The sequence below is a fragment of the Coturnix japonica genome, chromosome 17 (assembly GCF_054131305.1).
Source record: "Coturnix japonica strain WE chromosome 17, WE-NBRP24, whole genome shotgun sequence".
In the NCBI taxonomy this organism is placed as follows: domain Eukaryota; kingdom Metazoa; phylum Chordata; class Aves; order Galliformes; family Phasianidae; genus Coturnix; species Coturnix japonica.
The window spans coordinates 12,313,559-12,334,661 of NC_140679.1; positions in this window are offsets into that span (position 1 = coordinate 12,313,559).

Below are 21,103 nucleotides of genomic sequence, written 5' to 3' on the forward strand. Positions count from 1 at the left end.
ACTGGCAAGGAAGAGATTTTGAGCTCTGCACATCATCAGACAGCCCCAATTTCCAAAATGTGCCATCAAGCTGCTGTAATAGGAGAATGGCAGAGCTGGTTCTCCTCGGGTGGCTTTGTATCAGCAGTGTTTGCTGGGCAGTGGTAATGTTCTACTCCTCTGGATCAGGGTGGCAAAGTGCATCCTGTCTGAGCAGTATGGCTCATTTTTGGGGTCTCTTTGCCTCCAAGCTGCTGTTTGCAATACCCACAGTCCTCCCCCTTCCTCACTTCTCATTGCTGGGTTTCAGAGCACTTTTGCAGACATTAAAGAGCTGTTCCCCAGAACCCCAGAGGCTGCAGCTAAACCAAGCTTGCTCTGCAACGTTCCTACTGTTGCTGTGATACCAGCAAGAGCTCACACCAGCCTTTTTGTTACAGCCTAAAGTAGCTCAGAGGATAGGTCATTTCACAGATAAAGAGCCCAGCCAGGGATCTTACTGTTAGCCACTAGCAGAACAAGGGATGCTGCTTGGGATTCATCAGCCCTTTCAGAAAACATCCTCCTTTTCTGCACTACCCCCCTGCCCTGCTTTCATTCATCCTTTGGACACCAGCTGTGCTCCGTGCAGAAGTGCAGTGCTGGATGTATTAGGGTGTTTTGTAGCCCATCCATTGATCAGGCTGCTCAACAGATGGGGAAAATCCTAATAAACCTGCAGTGTGTTCCCTTGCTGCTAATGAACTTTTGATCCATTTTCCTCTGTTTTTAAGTGGGAAAATAGACTTGAACCAAGCTTGTGCTCTGAAGGGCCACATTCCTGCCTATGAGTTATTTCCAAAAGGCTGCTGTGAGAGCATCCAAGGCAAAATCCCTGCTCTGTTTTCCTGACTGCAGAGCTCAGTGAAAAGGGGCTGCGTTTCCCATTTCAGATTGCTGCTAATAGAAGCAGGTAAAAATCACAGCCAGACTTGATTTTTGAGGTAGGCAAGCAGGGACCTACCTAAGCTCAAGCCAGGCAGCAGAGTGAGCATTGTTGCTCCTGGGGAGCACTGAGGGACCACTGAAGATGAGAACAGCTTTAGTGACAGTCCTGTCCTCCCCACCCCCCATGATGAGATGAAGGGAAGAGGCATTCAGGATCCTGTAGGGACATCTACATCAGCACAGGTGGGTATGCAGGGCTGGGCTGCAATGAGTTGTGTGCTGCACAATGAGACCAGGGACCACAAGTGGTGCTTTGGAAACCCATCCTGAAACTTCTCCAGCCCTGACCCACAGCTAGTGCCAGCACCTTGCTTTGCTCATGAGACTGTGATCCACCAGTCATAAACAGCCTTCATTCCCCTCCTTGCTTGGGAAAAACGATGACCACAGCCCTTCCCAATCACCCTCTAAGGCTGTTTGCCTCCTAATACCAAAGTCCTGCAAGTTACATGCCCCGGCAGCCCTTCAAAGCAGCATCACTTTACAGTCAGCCCCACTTTGCCACCAGCCCTGCAGGCAGAACAGCCAAAATCAAACCAGACTGGCATCTTCCAGTGCTACCAGTGTTCTTGTGGTGCTGGACACATTTGCCCTTGTTTCTGCAGCAAGATGATGGTGATGGCACCATTGTCATCCTGGGGCTGGATGCTGCAGGGCACAGCCATTTGGGTGGGTTTGCAGCTTGTGCAGGGGTGGCTGCGTGCACCCTCTGGCCTCTGTCTGATGGTCTTACAGCGGTGATAAGAGGGGATCAGATTGCTGACAGATGGTATTAAAATGAGCTTGCAGGGACGGAACACGAGAAGATTGGATTAGTGCTGGTGTGGATGCCCGTGCCAAAGACTGCTGGAGCGCAGCCCCTCTCCTCTCAGCCCCACACCAGGCAGGTGTTATCAGCAAAGATTTTTCTTTAAGAGAAATTAATGATTTTTCTCAAGCACTCTTGTGTCTTTAATTAAATTGCCTCAGGAAGCTGTCAGTCAAGCAGTGGAAGTTACAGCCCTGCTGTCAAGCAGATACTCGGTCAGATGAGTGTTTTGTGCTGGTGATGCTCACGGAGGAGTCAGAATCTCCATGAGTGGTAACTCATGGGAGCAGAGCTGCCCTGAGGCATCCCCATCCAGCACCCTGGAGAACAAAAGACTCCTGGGCCCAGCTTCTCCTGCAGGCAGCCCTGTGCCAGGCAGGCACTTGTTTGGGGCCAGATGGAAGAAAGGACCAGATTTGCCTGGATTTGCCTCTAACCCAAGCAGCTAGGTCTGACTGTCTGCCTTTGCTCACAGTCCTGGCACTGTGCTATGGAGCGAACAGGGCAGCCCACAGACCCTCTCTTTGCTGATGCTGATACAGTCCAAGTGCAAAACTGGACCTTTTCCATCTCCCCTTATCCCAGCAGAGATTTCATGCTGTGCCCAGCTTGGTCCTCCTCTGGCCAAGTGCTCCATCTGGGTCATCAGAACTGGGGGCTGGCTGGGATCCCATGTCCACGGGGCCAGGAGGGGGCAGATGGGGACAGTGGCAAGCCAGGAGAGGTTGGCTGGGACAAACCCTCCTTGAGAAAATGCCTCTTTGTCCTCTCACTGCACTACAGCCACATCTGGTCACTCTTCAGCAAACTGCTTCCTTCCTGAGCCTAGGGTCTCAGCACCATCAGCTGTGTAATGGGAAAAATAACTCACCAAAATATGGATGCAGACAGGCACACTGTGCCGCCAGGCTGGAGGCAGGCACAAGACCTGGCACCATGCAGAGATGCTCAGGTGGGTGCTGCACCAGCTCCAGCCATTGCATCAGCTCTGCGGCAAGCTGCCACCAGCACATCGCCTGTTGGGGTGTGAATTATGCATGTCCACCGAGTGCCATCTAGTGGGATTTTATTTTATCTTCCATATTTCCTCCTTTTTTTTTTTTAAGGAAAAAAAACAAAACCCAACCAACCAACAATGAGCCAGCATTGTGCACGGGCTCGAAGCATGAGTGCATGAGCGTGTCTGAGACTTAGAGAACAAACTAATTAATGCAAATTGTCTGTATCACACGCTCTCAGAGCAGCTCCTTTCCAATTGTTTTTTGCACATCTCCCATCCTTGCACCATGCCTGCATTCTTTCTGGCATGTTAGAAATCTTGATTCAGAAAGGAAGATCCACAAGGAAAATATTGCATGTTTTCACTTTGCCTTTAAGGAGCTGTGTAAGTCAGTGCTATCACAGGGTGACTGAGCACTGCATGATGATGAAAGACCCTACAGAAACGGCAGCATTGTTCCAAAATGTATTAGTGCCCATAATTGTGCATCTCTGTGTGTCTGACTTGGAGAAAGTGTGTGTTTTTCTGCTTATTTGAGAAGTATGAACTCAAGAAGCGAGTCTATCAAAAGCCATTGGTCAATAATTGACCCCAAATATTACCTCTTAAAAGAAAATGAGACAACTATTAAAGATGAAACTGTCAGAACACATGACCGCTATGTGGGTACAGTGAGGGTCTGTCAGGGTGCTGCTCCAGGATAGAATTACTCATATTTTACTCACTCCCTACTCATATCTCCACCTGCAAATTACTTATCTGAGAAAGAGCTGAGGAGGTGGTGATGCAAAATGATAGCTAGCTGGGTATCCCCCATGGTGTTATTTGCACACTCATCAACAGGATATCCAAAAAAGACTTCATCGTCACTATGGCCAGGAATGCTGCCTGCAAGCATCAGACCCAATGTATGGTAATGCTTTAGAGGGTGGATCCAGGACCCTTCATTGTTCTGCATCCTACACAGGATGGACCCACATAAGAAAGAGATAGAAGGGTTTCATTGAATCCTGAACACAATTGGAGGTTTGGATTACCAGCTGGGATCATTGGGCATGGAAACACTAAGCTTGGCTCTGGCTTTTTCTCTGTAGTTTTGGCTGTTATTCTCAGACAGTCCTGGTGCCTGGAGGAGCCCTGCTGTGACAAGATTCGGTCTTTATTCTCTCATATATCCCGTAGTTCCACTTGGAATCATAGAATCATAAAATCACCAAGGTTGGAAAAGACCCACGGGATCACCCAGTCCAACCATCCACCCATCACCGACAGCCCTCACTAATCCATGTCCATCAGTACAATGTCCAAACGTTCCTTGAACACCTCAAGGGTCGGTGACTCCACCACCTCCCTGGGCAGCCCATTCCAGTGCCTGACCACTCCTTCAGAGCAGTAGTATTTCCTAATGTCCAGCCTGAACTGGACTGCTGATAGTGATGCCATGAACTGGTGCAAATAGGGGAGCACAGCCGTATGCTGCAAGTGTGAGTAGCCTCCAGACCTCACTGCTGCTGCTTTGGGACTCACCAGCAGTGTTAATGTTTGTCACCTGGAATTATTCTTCCTTTCCTTACACCCAGGAGCCTTTGGACAGGGTGATGTTATGATCGAAGAGGAAATATCACAGAATCAGAATCACAGAATGGAAGAAACCATAAAGCCCACTCTGCCCCACCTCTTGCCAGACCCACAGTGCAGATGGAAGGAAGGACATCATGATGTGCTCCAACCACAGTGGGCCCACCATCACCATATCTCACCATGATCTTTCCAGCAGAGCTAGACTTCTGGGTGGGGTTTGCATCCAAGATTGGCTTAGGCTGCTGGGCACATTCCATAACCCAACACATGTTTATCTGAAACATATTCCAAGTTGGACCAGTCTGCTCTAGAGAGGCTGTGACCACAGCCAATATGGAAGCAGTGAAGAGGCCCCATTGGGAATTTGGCTCAAACAGAGTCAAAGCTGTTGGTGGTGATCCAAGAATTTTAATTGATTCTGCCAACACACACACCCACTGCACTCGGAGGGGCTTAGTGTTGGCCTGTATGTGCGAAACCTTGCCGCGGGGGCCTGCTAATACTGCACATTGTTGGCATGCTCAGCACTCTTGAGATGGGACCGATGAGGAGAGGCTCTACTTGGCACCAGCTGCCAATGTCTGCTCCCATGGGGAGACCATGGATGACACAGCAAGGAATCCAGGTGGGAAGCAATTATGGCAGGGACACACTTCCATTTGGTTTGCCCCCATGGAATCAAGACATACAACCTTCCCTCAGCTCTAGGAGAGCTGGATGGAGAATGTTGCTCCCAATTGTGCTCAGGACAAGGAATAAAATCACTGTTAGCAATCATGGCCCTTTGATACCAGCCTCTCTAAGACCACAGAATTTTGTAGTGTTTGAGACATGCTACACAGAGTGAGCAATGGGGACCTGCTGCTCTAAGCTCAACATGAGAACACTTTGCAGTCACTTTGCATTGGTATTGACCCAGGGAAGGATCAGCCCCCAGATACAGATACAGATATTCTCTTTTCACTGAGGCAGTGATGAAGGAATGGATAACTGAACACAAATTTGTTATCTTTAATCAACCTAACTGTTTGCTATGTGCTTGATGGGGGGGCATGGGCAAAAGTTTCACTGCTTTCCTCTGTCTCTCTGCTTGTTTCTTGTGTGTGAACCACTATGAGGATGGACGGATGGGACTATGGGAGAGGGTCAGCTCAGGAAGCACCCAACTTTCCATGCACTGCTAATACTTCAGGTAGCTCCAGCCTGGAGCCTGAACCTCTGGCACGCTGAAGCTGTGAAGCACCGTAGGTTCTTTTTGCCCGCCTTACATCAGAGCAAGCAAACAAAATGCTTGTAATCAAGAGGCAAACGTGACAAGAGCGATAACTCACATGCCGCTCTGCTTGCTCACCCAGAGTAAGCCAGGCAGAAGCTAAATATAGAAGTAAGATTGCTAATAACTGGCACGGGAAAGCCTTCAGCGTCTCCATTCAGTTCATTTACACCTCCCACAAAGAAGACAAAGAAAGCCTCTCTGAAGGGCTGCCAACCTGCTGCCATCTGAGTCAGTCACTCTCAGCCACAGCCTCTGGTGCAGCTCTGCTACCCGATGTTGTGCACGTCGAGGGCCAGATTCACAGCTCGGTTACCTCCAGGCAAACCAAGGTCATGGCACTGTTGCTATAACCAGCACCCAGCCTCTCTGTGCCTGTACCCATTACCCAGAGTCCCAGGCTCAGCAAGAAGTTGGCACTGGAGAAATGGTTTTTGCCTTTTCATTTCAGAGTTGCTTCTGCTGATCAAACCTCACTGTGAGATGGCCACAGTACAAATCGCTGCATGTCAATTAAAGGCTGAAACATTTTGCAGATGTTAAAACAGAAGTCTTGTGTTTGAAGCACCCGGGCATCCTCATGGCAGTGTTTTTGCAGAGTAAATGTGTGATACAATAGATTTTTGGCAGCTGATTGGCAGTAAATGTACGTTGGTTACCTAAGAACAAGTGACTGTAAGGCAGACACCATTAAGATCTCCTTGAGTCTGTGGTGGTTAATCTATTCCAAGTAGGGCTTTTCCAACCTTAACATGGAGAGACAAGGTAAACTGATGCAGTCCAACAGCAAGGTCCTGAGCTAGCTGGAGTTGAGGACATGGGTGCTGAGATCTATGTGTGTAGGAGGTAGAAGACCCCTCTGTTCTCCCCCATGGTCCATGGCTGCCATCCATCGTATCATCCCAAAGCAGCCATAACAGCTTTGTTTGCAGTTGCCAGATGATGGCAAGTCAACCCTTCCCTGCAACTCTCTTCCAAGGATGAAGTGAGCTCCTCAAACAGCTTGTTTTAGGGCTTTGTTCCCAGACATGGCCCTAACATCTCGGAGGTGCTGATTTATGGGACGGCGCCAGCCCATGCCCAGGTGAGAGGAGAAGCAGACATCCATCGATGGAGGTGATGAGGGCAATGATGGAGAGAAGGAAGTGTTGACAGAGACAGAACTGAAATCTGCCCAGAGCCTAACAAAGATGTGAGGCTGGAGGCACTCCAAGGAGCCATGGGAGAGGCCACTGAGTTGAGTGTTGTTTTCTCTGACCCTTTGCCAATACATTTCCAGATCGTGGTGGATGATTTGGGTTTTTAGTCACAGCATGCAATTTTTTCTCCTTCCCGATCTGTCCCTCACACTTCCACACCTGACTGACCAGATCAAGGAGTGCAGTGTGCAGATTGGTATCTCGGTGAGGCGGCTTGCTTTAAGAACAAAGTGTGACCACATTCCAGGGCACGATGGCTGTCCCAGCCAGCAGACTGCAAACAGGAGCAATAGTGGATATGCATTTATAAGCATCCCAGTAGGCTTCTGCCTCCTCCATCATCCCCTGGGGGGTGATATTTATCTTCCTGAGATTCCTTCAGCTGTAGCTACTGTACTTAGCTTCTCATGACCCCAGGCGTTAATGAGGCTTGGACTCAAGTGATTCCCAGTTTATCAGCCTCTAAAGAATTCCCCCCTACTCTAATTCAATGACCTAAAGATAAGTGGTGTCATAAGACTGCATAGTTTATTTGCCTTCCAGCAGACAAGGAAGCCCCCCACGGTGCCCATAGGAGGTATGAATATTTCATCTTGGGGTGACTGCTGGAAAGAGGGAATCTGCCATGTCCAGAGAGCTTGAGAGAGCCAGAGCAGAAGCAGCAACACAGAAATGCTCTCATCATTCTGGAGAGTTACTGGGTGTGGGATTTGTCTACCTAAGCACATACTTTTGAAAACTCACACATCTTCACAGGGTGATAGCAGGCGAGAGGAAAGCCTTTTCAGAGGCCCATAAGAGTCCTGTGCAAGGAGTCACTAAATGTAATGGTCTAATCCCATGCTGAAGGGGGTGAAGCAAACCTTACTGACCATCTCATTTTGGTGCATTAAAGGTGGTGATTGTACAATCAGTGCATCTGGAAATCTGCACTCCAGGAAGACATTTAGATTACTTCCATGGGTTTGGGCTGAGAGTTGGGCAACCTAACATCCCTTAACTCTGAGACTGATCACAGCTAATTATTAAACCTCAGTATAGGCAACCAATAAAAGACCCATGAACACATAAAGTCCAGTGCCCATTCCTGTCCCACTTTACATCCTTACCATTTACCTCTGTGCCCTTTGGGAGAGTGCTACAATCTCCTAGAAGCTGGGGAGCTGACACTCCTCCAGAGAGGTGAAATTCAGTGCACTCATTTCCTGAGCAATCTTTACTGATGTTGGTGGAGAAACTATGAATAAAACCCAGATATGTACATCTTCAGAAGTGGAAGCTCATTTTACAAGGATTGCAGAGAACAAACCACAGGGCAACAACCATAAGAGATTAATACCCTTTTAGGAAACCAGCCTGATCTCTTACTCATTCTTGGTGAGAACAGCAAACAAAAGCAGGGTGATAACAATGCTGTCCTTCCTCCCAGCCTCTCTGGCACTCACTGCAGCGGGAACATGACTCTTCATGCCCATGTATGCTGCCCATTGCACAGCAATGGAGGAAAATCCCCCACACAGCCACAGGTCTGTGTCCTTTGTGATTCACTGAGATTGCTCTAGACTTAGGTGCATTCACTTTCAGTTTGAAGTATTTGGGCTAAAATAATTTCCACAGGCTTCTTGATATTTTACAGTGTCCATGGCCTGGGATGGGAGGTACCTTGTGCAGTGTTGCTGCAGAAGGTTGAGGGCATCATCAAAAGGAGCTGGCCTGGAAGGCTGAGTCCAGATCATGCTATATTCCTACACTTAGCAGGCCTTTAGGAAGTGATACATTGGAGTTCACATCCTCTCTCATCCTCTAGGTGGAAGGCATGCTGTTATTCATCTGAGCAGCATGAAGTTGGGTAGACAACACCGTTACACTTGTCTGTAATTAGCTGAACCAAGATCAACCATAATGCCTCTCACGTTGCTCATTTGACAGCTCAGTGGCTTAACATGATATCCCACAGCAGTGGGACATCCTTGACCTCCAATGAGACATTCCAGGCTCATGCTAAGGCAGGTCAATGGCAGGACTTAAGCACTGCAACTTCTTACTGTTGTAAGTTCAGATGTGTTGACATCTAAAGACACAAATACTGTGAGAAGTGACTATTTCTTTCAGTGATTATTTGGCAGTAGGGTCTGTATAAGTATATGCAGAAACCCTCTTTTTTCTTGCCTGTTAAGCTGAACATAAGACTTCTAATGCCAAACCTTTGTCCAACAAATCAAAGCCAGTGATTCACATATTCTTCATTGCATCTGTGCTATTTTAAAGAGGAGCAGTTTGGATATGGGGACTGGGCAACATGCTCAACAGGGAGGTTGGACTAGGTGGTCCCAGTGGTCCATTCTAACCTCATCCATTCTGTGATCCTGTGTTTTGGGTGCTTGGCTCCTGCCACAGAGATGAGCTCAGAAACAACCTGTTGAGCCCTTTGCAGCCCTTGCCTCATTGCTGGGCTCTGTGAGCTGTGTGTAGTCAGTGCACTGGGGAATCCATGCTGCCACAGGTGAGCGCAGCACTGTGGGTAATCAATTATCTCAGTTGCACATTGTTTTCATTCCTTGACTATGTGCATTTCCCAGAGAGCCGATTATGTCACTCATTAACCTTCCAGACCTCTTTATTTTCTTTATGCAAAGAGCTGGCTTTTGTCAGGCCAGCACGTTCATATTTCGGCTGAGCTTCAAGAACAAAGAGTCCCCACTCATTCCTTTCTGCTTAGTCATACCCCAGTCACGTAGAAAGCTATTACCAAAATTGGTACAGAAAGATTGCCAACCGCAGAGCTCCAGCCCAGCTGCGTGTGGTGAGATTTGCATATCAGGGAGCTGGGAGCAGGCTCAGTGCAGGCAGCGCTCACCGCTAAAGATGTTTTTTGTTCACTTCTGCAAGAGAATGTTTGTAAAGTCAGAGCCTTTCCCAAAACAATGAAGATAATCCTCCCATCTGGCCTGTCCTCCCAGCAGCTTTTATCCTCTCTCAGCACTTGTGTCAAGGCCAAACTAAGCTGGCATCTCAGCGGATTAACATCCAGGGGTTTTTTTTTGTGGGGTTGACCACGTGGAGGTATTTGCTCCTTGGCAGTTGAGGAATGTGGTGCCATGAAAGCATCCCATGTCTGTTTTCACACCTACGTGCCACAGAGCATCTTCTTGGAGTGGTGCTCCGGACCTCCTGCATGACCACTGATTCGAGCAAAGGTGAAGACAACGAGCACATATGACAGCAGCAAAGCAGCAGAGCTGCAGGCTGGAAGATATTCATGTCTAATAGGCCTGCAAGCACTCTTCCTTCACAATATACAGAGAGAGTTTTCTGTGGAGCTGAGTCCTAGGTAGTATTACTGGAGCAGTCACAGGGCGTCCTCCAAGCACGAATCAGCTCATCAGCCTATAAAGGCTGTGTTCCCTGTATCTTTTCCTCCAAAATCATGGAGAAAGAACCTACACATAATTAGTTTCTTTCTGAGTCTGTATGTGTGACTTCTAGCTTTACCGTACAGCTACACAGACTAAGAAGCCCTTTTTCAAATGGTGCAAACTGATATTTTCACAATATCACATGAACCCAGATCAAATCCAGAGTTTGGGAATGTAAGGAACTCTGTTAAGATTTGCAAGCACACTGATGCATTTCTGAAGCAAGCCAGTATCCCACAAGCATTACTTTACATCAGCCTGAGCTCTTTTTCTGCTAAGGAAAGCTCTTTTGAGGAGCTGAATGCTCCTGCTTCCACCTAATGATGACTACAACCAGAAGATGGTGGTCAAAAACTACGGTGACATAGATATAACAGAATAACATCTCCATTGCTGCAGAAGTTCTGGCTCACGTTCTCAGTTCAGTTATTCCCAGCCTTCAGTTTGAAGGAGTGAGGGGCACCTCCATGCTCTTCTAGAGCTTCTTGCCTTCTTTGCTATGCAGTTGTGTCTTGTGGAGGAGTTTTTCCTGGAGGTTTTCAAGGAATGAGTGGACGTTGAACTGAGCATCATGGTCTAAAGAAGTTAGAGGCATAGGCTGGTGGTTGGACTAGATGATCTTAATGGTTTTTCCAGCCTTAATGATTCAATATGATTTTGCCATGACTCAGCCACGGAGGACGCACCTCCAGAAGTGATGCTGTGCCAGTGGCCTCTGGTTGCAATCCCTTTTGTAACAGCCCACGATACAAAGCACCACGAAACACTGAAGGGCTGGGTACAACATGCCCTTCTCAGGCAAGCCCTTGTGCCTGAGTAGGTTTGTGCCGTAGGGTTGCTTTGCAGAGCTGGGTGGGGTACGCTCCCAGTTGCAGTTTCTCTGCCTGCAGGAATGTGTGCTCTCCATGAACTGTCATCTGAATAGTTATTGTTCAAAGTGCTTAACGTTAACTGAGATTTGTGTTACATCATCCGTCTGTAGCACATGTACCCCTTCCTTAGGTGGCATCTTTCACCACCGTGGATAAATCAGATGCCTTCCAGGGCTGCCACGACTCATAATTTTGACACCTCTGTCATTATGCCGTTAACGTAGGGCAGATCATCCTCCCAGTCTTTCTGGGCCTGTTCATCCCTCTGACACAGCTAGACCAAGGCTTTGCTACATCATGTCCAGACAACCATAGCACAGTGAGGCATCTGCTGCTGCATGTAATTAGCTGTGCAAAGCTGCCTGTCTCAATAGAACTGAATTGCAAAGGTTTGAGCCCATAAACGTGACAATTTGAACAACTGCAAAAGCAGGACAGAGGATGTCTGAGCCAGAGCTGTGCCTCCAAAGCACTTAACAGCACCTCTCCTGGCTCATAACTTATCAGGGTAAAGATTAGCAGCAGGACTAAGAGTTGCTCCTGATGGAGACTTTCCCATTTCCTTTGCCATCTGGAGGCCAGGCCCTCTGGCTCCCCATTTCTTGACAATCCAGTGTTGATGCTGTGGATGCTCTTTTGGTTAGATTCACCTTGTGCAGGTTCTTGGGCACTTCTGGACTTGAAAAAGCTCAGATTCTGATGCACAGTGAGTAATAAAACACATCGCTCCCCTCTGTACTTGATTTTCCCCTTCCTTTCGCAGAGCACAAAGCTTAGCTGGTGTCAGGAACAACATGTCCTGCACATGCCATTCCAGTGGAAGATGGCTTTGAATTTCAATACTCTCACCCCCTGGTGGGACTACAAAGGGAAAGGTGTTCCCATTTCTGCTCCAGAAATCCACTTTTAGGAGTGATAACACCCAATCACCTTCAGTTTGGTGTCCAACCATGCATGGCCCTCTACAAACATCAATTTCTTCCTACGCCTTTCCCTGTGTTTTCTCATACTGCCCTCACAAGAATAACTTCTCCATAAAGCCTCTGACACTGTGGGTACCACTTTGTCCCCACAATCTACCACCCTCGCATTATACCTGCCTACACCATCCTGCTCCTTCAGATAGAAAGGATTTGGAAACAAAGGAGAGCTGCTGTGAATGGAACTCTGTATGTGTTATGACTGCTAGCATCTACAGCGATGCTAGATTTCAAATGCCTGCTACTTAGAGACACAGGCAGCCAATTTAGTCTCAGTGCATTGCAGACTATTACAGAGAGAGCACATGCACACACACACTTCTCTAATGAAAACTACTTTTGTTCTTTCTTGTTTTCTTTCTCTTACACAATAAAAAAATCCTTCTGGCTCTAAGCACCTCTGCTCACTGCATATAGAGAAACACACATTTTGCCAACAACTCTCCTGAAGAGACACCCTGCAGGGATATCCTGTCTACACTTTTCCTATCGTTAAGCAGAGGCTGGAAGCCTGCATTTGGGGAACTATCCAACACCCACCCTGTTTGCCACTTTGCCAATGTTATCAGTGTTTGTCCCCCGTGCTGTTATGTGTCCTTCAGTGTATTGCTGAATTCCTTTCCAAAATGTCATAAAACAACGGGGACAGCTCTGTTGTTTTAGGAAAGAGGAGAACATTCTGAGTTCGGTGGAGAATGTTTATGCCATGGGGATGTGCACGTACCTCGTGTAGGATGTCTGCTGTGCAGCAGCAGAAATATGAGTGTTTGAAGGCGCCGGGTGTAGGCAGTTTTGTGTGCACTCCTTTGGAGTAATGTCAGCACCTAGGCACCTCAAGCACCTACAGTGTTAGGTGGCAGCTGAGGTTTTAGGTTTCTCAAGGATGCCTACATGCTAGGCTTGAGCACTTAATCCCCTCTGGATTTAGCTCTTTGGACATGAGGAGCTGCTTGTGCACAAGCCCTAGAGAGACTCTTAAACTAGGCGTTCCCCACTTTCTGTTTTGTTGGCAAGACCTGATCCATTAGGCATGTGCAGAGCTTGCCAAACCCACACAAAAGACAGCAGAGACGAGCCCTCAGACATGTGTGTGTACTAGTAGACTCAAAGCCCAGTGGTTACAGCACTTTCAGGAGCTGAGGGAGAGGCCAAGTGTGAATAATCTATTTTATGCTGTGGCTATTAAACACAAGAACTCCTGCTAGGAGACAATGAGGCTACCTGGGATGGGCTTTTTCATATCTGTCCTTCTATTTTGTACAACTAATTAGACAGTGGTTAAAGCAGAGGCTTGAAGGCAAGCGTTTGAACAGAAGGCTATGGGATATGGTGAGAAGGGAGGATGTCATCTGCCATGAGAAAGGCATGAGCAATTCTCTCACTGAACTTCTGCAGAGCATTCACATTTAACAATCCCCCTGACTGCCTAAATCACTTCTTTGTATTTCCCACTAATTTAGGCAACTCTCTGCTCATACTGGGTTTTCTCTGAGACCTGATAAACCCTTACATACAGCAGCACATTCTGGGTCTTACCATCCTAGCAGAAAAAATGCCTAACATTTTTGTATCTGTGTTTTTGATTGCCCTGGACCCTAGAAAAACTTGTGGCAGTAAAACAATGGGACTTAACTCAGTTTTCCAATATAGCAGATAGGCAGTGCTTTATGGTTGTTGATTTATCAAGCTTTACAGCTTCAGGGGCAGACAGATGAGGATTATGGCAGGGAGAGAAATAAAAGGACATTGAAACGTGGGTCTGTGGTGGGCAGTGAGAAGCACACCTGCTTGGTGGCTGAGCCAAACTACAGTGCTGCAGGGAACACTGAGATGGATCAGCCATGCAGGAGCCTCCTCAGGCTACATCCATTTGGAGGTGGTGGTAAGTTGCACTGGAGCACTGAGTGTCCATCCTGATCAGGTACAAAAGCACCCCTGGGCATCTGAGTGAGCTGGATGCTCATCTGTATCTTGCTGGTTGAGCTCGTCCACCCCTTGGTCATCCATTGGTCCTTCACAACGTGGTCTTGCCAACCACACTGATGGGAACTGGTGTCTATGTGTCAGCCTTGGCCAAAGAGGGATTTCCATAAGAGTTTGCTTAAAAGCCCTTCCTGAAAGCATTCCCTCTTCTCCCTGCTCATCAGGGCTGAGCTCCCCATCATGTGCAGAGGGAGCACACATCTCCATGTGATTCCTGCCAGAGAAAACCACCCCATAACCACAGCAGAGGCTGCTGTTGGGAAACCCTGAGATATAAATAGAAATTTCTCAGAGGGGGAGCCGAGTCCTTTCACCCCCTTTGCTGCTCATCTGCCTTGTTTTCTCCCATTATCTGCACTGAAAATAGAGATGGCTTGTGGCATCCAAGAGCCAATGTGTCAGAGTCAGACATAACCACCGTGTGGCCTTCGGAGCAAAACTGCTGGTTGGAAATGCTGCTCCCAGCTCAGCAGCATGGAGCAGAGAGATCGGATCCCTGGGAGTTCATAGAGCATATAGACAAAACAAAGAGCTCAAGAAAAAAGGGCAATATTTCCTTCGTTCTTCTTCACTATTTTCCTATGGAGAAACAGAGATAAAAGCAAGTATTAGAACAGCACTATTTTGGCTGAACTACAAACACAGCCAGTGACTGACATATTGTTAAGCATCCTTTACAAACACATTGATTTCGCTGGAACCAACAAATTAACAGCACAACTAACAAATATTATCATCATTATGAATTCACGGTATCTCATTTCTACAGCTCCGAAATTGATTCTTCTCCTATTCTGCCTGAATGCACTTCTCACAGTGAAACCCTTGTTCAACATGCCACGACTGTTTCACAGGCAAAGCAATCGTGGTGCTTTGCTCAGAATTAACACATTTCTCAGACCTAGGCTAATATTGCTGATAGAAATGCTGTCTTCTATTAAATTCCTCACTGTTTTACATCATTTTATGTGGGAATCAAGAGCTGCAGAATTCCTACTGAAGCAGAAAATCCAGTTGGAGCCCTCAGTTCTGATCCCTCTGGACTTGCAGCCAGATACCAATAGTTACAGTATAAACCAGCCTCTAAGAACTGAAGTTTCATGGCAAGATGGTTAACCAGTAACAGAAATTATGGCTACATCTGTCCAAGGGCAGAGACATACAGCAAAAAGACACTGCTAGCATAGACTGATCCCTTGCCAAGTTTGTGTTGTGATTCCTCAGCACCTAATTATTCCTACTTTAATTAAAGTTTCTTGTAAAACTTTCGTTGTTTCCTTCCCTAAATGATCTGCTCCTGCAGACTGAAGTCTCTCATCTCCTACCAAAATTGCAAATGGAGCTGGATGGAAATTATGACCTTCTTAGTTTGCTGGATATGTCAGTATTTCTTCGAGCCAAGCATTTCAGGTTTCCTTTAAAAACAAGGTGTTTTAAAAAAGCTGCAAGCTTGATTGAAATTCTGCACTTTCATGGCAGGGAATATTTCCATTACAATTCTGAACACTTGAGTGAAGAAAATGAAATCATTTCAATCGTTTTGAAACAAACTGCAAGACATGGAGCTGAAATGATTCCACTGAGTGTAACAACTGCCTGATTCAAAAGCTCCGGACTTGATTTCTGACCCTACTCATAACGGGGGGTGGGAATTGCTCTCTCAGTGTTCAGATTCTTCAGTGCTCTCATTGGAAAATGTCTGTAAGCTCTCCATGCACCGCCATAGGTTTGTACATTGTTCAGAACAATGGGATTTGTCCTCTAGGTGGCACAAATCAATACATCAATACATCAATAAACCATATAAATAATTAATAATTAACCACATGTGCAAGCACTGAGGTTTAAAGGGCATATATGTGCATTTTCTCTGTTTTCTTCATATTTCTTCAAGCTGTATCTACCTTATTCCTTACTCTCTGCATTTAATTCTGTCTCTGATTGATCTTGTCAACATCAGGAGGAGAAATGCCTGCCCTACATACCCTGTAAAGAAAGAATGTCCTTTTATTCATTCCACTGTGGAAGAAGTAAAAGCTTGTGGCCAAACAGAAACTAGCTGCTTAAAGAGGCCTTCAAGCAGACGTGTCATCAGCTGGTACAGCCCACCACATACATTGCTGTGTCTGCAATCTGGAACAACTTGGCATTTGCAGAAAGCAGCTGTTGAAGAAGAGCAGAAAGGGATCTCTGCACCGGTCCGGGTGGTAGGAACCCCTCTGAACTTGTCTCAGCTGGAAAGAGCGATGTTACACAAGCTGTTCTTCTGCACTTGCTGCAAAGGATTGGTATCATCAAGCATTTAGAGATGGAAGACAGCTCCGAGGTGGTGATTAATTGCATTACACCTATTGTAATTATAAATTCCAGGTCACTCATCGTTCTGAAGGAGTTCAGCCATCAGGGTGGAGTAAATGCAGACATCCATGTTAAAGTGTTCCAATGAACACCCAACGTACGAGGAATGTCTCCATGGGTTGTCTAAACACACACTGCACTTTTCTTTTCTTGCCCTTTGGGCAGAGAAAATATGCAATCAGACAGGCACACAGGACAGATTAGTAATTGTCATTCAATTTACTCCAAGAAAAAAATTCTTTCTTACAAATGTTTCCCTCTGGCACAATTTTTCCATCCATAGGAAAAAAAAAAAAGGGGTAAACGTGCTTTTGCTTCCCAGGCTGCAAGGAAGGAATACGGTGGGTTCACAGCCTTCAAACTTCTTGAAAGGAGTGAGCAGTGCTGAAAATGATCAGCAAGTCTTGATGTGGGAGAACTGCAAGTTTTCAGTAGGGCATCTCCCTGCAGGAGCTGCTGTAGTGAAGGTAGGGTGTCATCAACAGCACATTTAATACAACTTCAAAATAACAGCATCAAAACCAGCCTAGATCAGATCTGTGCCCACTTAGGGACAAGCAGGGGATGCTGAAGGGGATAAGTCCTACCAGAAGTCTGCTCCTGCTCTAGGTGGGAGCCTGGTGGAGCAGAACAGCAACAAGCCATCATGTTCAAGTGCTTTCCAGAGCCAATCACAAGTCCCTATATTCACATTATCCACAGTATAGCTGCTCCATTCCCTGTATTGGCTCAGACTGGCTCAAGAGGCATTTTTTTCCCTTACATTTTCATTCTCAGCATCTTGAGTTGTAACATTTCATGTGCTCCTGATGCCTGACTGCCATCCCGTGAAGGTCCACCATTGCCTCAACCTCACTGATATCAGGCTTTCCCTATTCAAATAACTCTTAAGATCTCTAGTTACAGTGGAGAAGCACCTTCCTTCCTGGCAAGGATAGAGGCTGCAAGTTTTATCCTCCTTCCATCACCTTCCTGCAGGATTTCTGCCCACCTGGTCAAATGGGGACACGTGGGCAGAACATCTCGAGCAGTTTCTAATGGCAGACCCAACACCTGGGGCCAGGCTGCTTCTCTTTGTGCATGTGAGGGTCTCTGGAATCTCCTACATCAGGGAAAATACACCAAGATTGGGACTGGGGTAAACAGCCCCTCATGCTATATTTGGGTGTTGATAATGCAAACCACAGACAAACATAGAACAAGGACAAATCTGTTGTCAGTAAACCATGCAGACACCCAGGTCTTAATGCTTCTTTTTGGTTTAGAGTCATTTGTATCCATTTTGCTGTCAAACTAGTAATCCTATCTAAACTCAGACAGGCAGTCTTACCCCTCCCTTCTACTAATATCAATGTTCACACAAACAGAAAGGAAAGTCACAGCCTGGAGTTGGTGTGCTGCACACAGAGTATAACCAGGTGCTTGCAGAGCACATTTTGGAACGGTTGGAGCTGCCTGGACTTTGAGTAACAGCCCAGTAATGTTCTGATGCTGTCACCGCCTGAAAGGATGGATTAGCAGCCCCAGTTACATGGTGGGTCTAGCCTTTATCCAAAACAAAAGAAGCCAGGGGAGTTCTAGAGCTGTTTCAGAAAAAAGGAGGATCTCCCTCAATACTGGGGTCTCAACCACTGATGTTATCTACATAACACCCAATGAGTGACATCCAGAATGCCCATGTCTCCAAATGTGGAGATCCCAAACATTAGGATTCAAAAAATGGAGCCACCAAATATGGGAGCCCCAGAGGAATGGGGTCCCCCAAATGTTGGGGTCTCATGTGATGGGGACCACAAATATTGAGGGTTAGCCAACACTGAAGCAGCTCGGTGCTTCAGGTACATTTCAGGTCACTCTTGATGGGTTTGAAGCCAAAAGAAAAATGTGAGGTTAGGATTTGAAGGGTGCCACAGCATTGCTCATACAATTTGGTAGCCTTCCACAGGCTGAAACTCTCCAGACCACAATGTTTGGCCAGGATGGTGTCTCCTAAACTCCCTGCCATTCTCAGCACTTCTGAAACTATAAAGACAAAGCTCAGTACTGATGCTGTGTAGGCTGAAAGTGCTGGACAGCAAATGATGCTTCTGCCCTACAGGAATCCAGACCTCCTTGTGCACCCTTCCTCATGGGGTAAAGCACTGCTTAGGCTGCAAGTGCTGCTCTGCTGGAATTCCTTGCAGTCAGCAGAAAGCTGTGATTTATAACAGCTGATGGGGAGGAGGAGACACGGTTCTCCCAAAGGAAACCCCATTTGACAATGTCTCCTTCCTACACTTCCTAACAGGGACTCAGTGGGGGATGACCAACGGTGGAAAAATTTCACTAATGTACCAAGAAAAGAATGATGATTATTTGCTGGGCTTCCATCCACCATGGGGAATTCTGGCTTGTGACATCACCCCATTGTTCCCGTCGGTGCCAAAAACACACTGGGATCCCATCTCCTCAATGGTTAAAGAGCTTTCCTGTTTGCTCGTTCCTGGTTTCCAAACAGCGTTTCATCCACGCTGCACGGGACGTCGCTTTCCTTAAGCTGCAATGTCCCTTTCGTCATTTCTGCCTGGAATTCTTTACAGTGGAGTGAACAATGTATTCCTACAGTCAGAAACAAAAGGGAAAAAATAACTGCGGGAGGCAAAGCCCATCTTTGGCATCCAGGACCCCGTGTACGCCTTTGTTCCTTCTTTGGAAGCCTTGTTTGTGCAGCACGGACCCGTCCCTCTGCTGGAGCCTGTTGTTTTTCTTAGAGATCTCAGTGTGGTGATAGTGCCAGGAGTGCTGGCTGCAGGAAGCAGTGTCCCCTGCTCCTTATCAGGGGAACAGCAGGAGCAATGCAGTGTCTCCTGTGGCCAGGAGGTCGCTGCTCTCAGTCCAAGCAGAACTTTTCAGCCCACAGTGCGAAGGGGAATTGAACACACAAGCTAAAATGAATAGCTGCTATTGGAACTGTGATGGTTGCAAGCCCAAGCAATAACACGTGGGGATGCTTGATGCTGAAACAGCTGTTTCCCTATGCCTGAACATTCTTCTTTGCAAGCCTACGGTCAAATTGCTCCATAAAAAGCCATTGGTTTTTAACACAGAAATTCTGCAGCCCTGGGCAAAGCTATGGGAGCTCTGTTCCAAACAGTCCTGGTCAATGCAGTCCCAATCCCACCTCCACTCTGCAGGGTTCCCTCATCCCTTCCACAAGTGGAGACCTTTACCCACAGCCCCACATCCTCTCAGACCTTTGAAGCCCTGGTGCCAAACATCCCCACACATGCTGGTCAGGTTTGTGCCTGCTCAACGCAGTAGGGTATTTCCTGGAGGAAAAATAAATGAGTTCAAACTCCATTCAATAGGCATATATGAACAAGAGGGTGTAACATTTGCTCCATTTTCTCCAACAGCGTAAATCACTCTTGGGATTGATGAGAAACGAACAAAACAAGTGAGAGATCTTGGATGAAAGGTCTGGTTTGTCAAGATATTTTTGCAGCTGGCATTAAAGGTAGATACCCAGCAGATAACCCAGCACTTGTCTTCTTCTACCAACAACTACAAGACCTTAACAGATATTTACATGTTGCTTCAGGTGCTTTTTTGAAGGTGTCAGCTAATTGAGAGAGCTGTGGCCACAAAAAGGAGGCTGGGAAGGGAAACAGCTTGAATGTAGCTCTCCAAACCCTCAGGTGAACTTAAGGCTGTTCACCCTTCCCAGAGGCATGGGAGACCTTCACGCAACACAGTCCTCTGCCTGATCCTTTCAGTAAACATATCCTTGAAAGTCACAGGGCCGCCTAAATGGCAGCAGCACCCTTTCTAAGAAAGTGCCCCCTGAAGAATAAAGGATGTCATTCACTCCCCACAGCCTTTCCTCTGCGTGCACAACTGCTGCGTTACCTTCCCCACGTCGAAAATATCTTCTTTCAACCCTCAGTGACCAGAATGAGGATGATAGAAACTGGAGCTAGGAGAGTTCAATTATATCACTGGATTGGCATCTGGAATTACATGTAGTATCTCAGCTCAGACATAAGCCTGCAACTTGGCACAGCTGGAACATGGGCTGTAACAGGTAACGCTGCTATTGTATTTCCCTATTGTCTTCAGAATGATTGCTGCATTGGTACAGAGGTCAAAAACTTCCCTCCTTCTGCTTCTGCTTGTTTGCTGCTCACACAGAAGTGTTATTTTATCAATCTCAACATTATTTTCTTATCTTTTTATTTCAATAGTTTTCACTATTTCTGATTTTCTCAGCATGTCCTCTGTACATTGTAGTTGCAGCCCCAGGTGGATTTTTCATCCTCCCTGTCCCCTCTCTTCACTCCCACCCAGTAAATGGAGCTGTCTGCATTACCTGTGCTCTCAAACATGCCATCACAACCAAAGCAGTTTGGTGAACAGGGCAACAGTTTCCCCAAATCCTGTTATTTCAGTCCCACCATGGGATTTCCCCCCACACACAGTGACTTCATGAACGCAGAGAGGGACTCACCTTGATGCTTGGTCAGTGTGGATATTAAAATCTCTCATTATTCCTTGCAGGAATGCAATCCCAACCCATTTTCCTTCCATGAGATACAGCCAGCAGAAGTTACTGCTCAGATAAAATCAGTTCTCCTCACTCTGGCCCATTGCGTTTCTCTTGTTTCTCTTCCCACTCCTTTGCTGTGCTC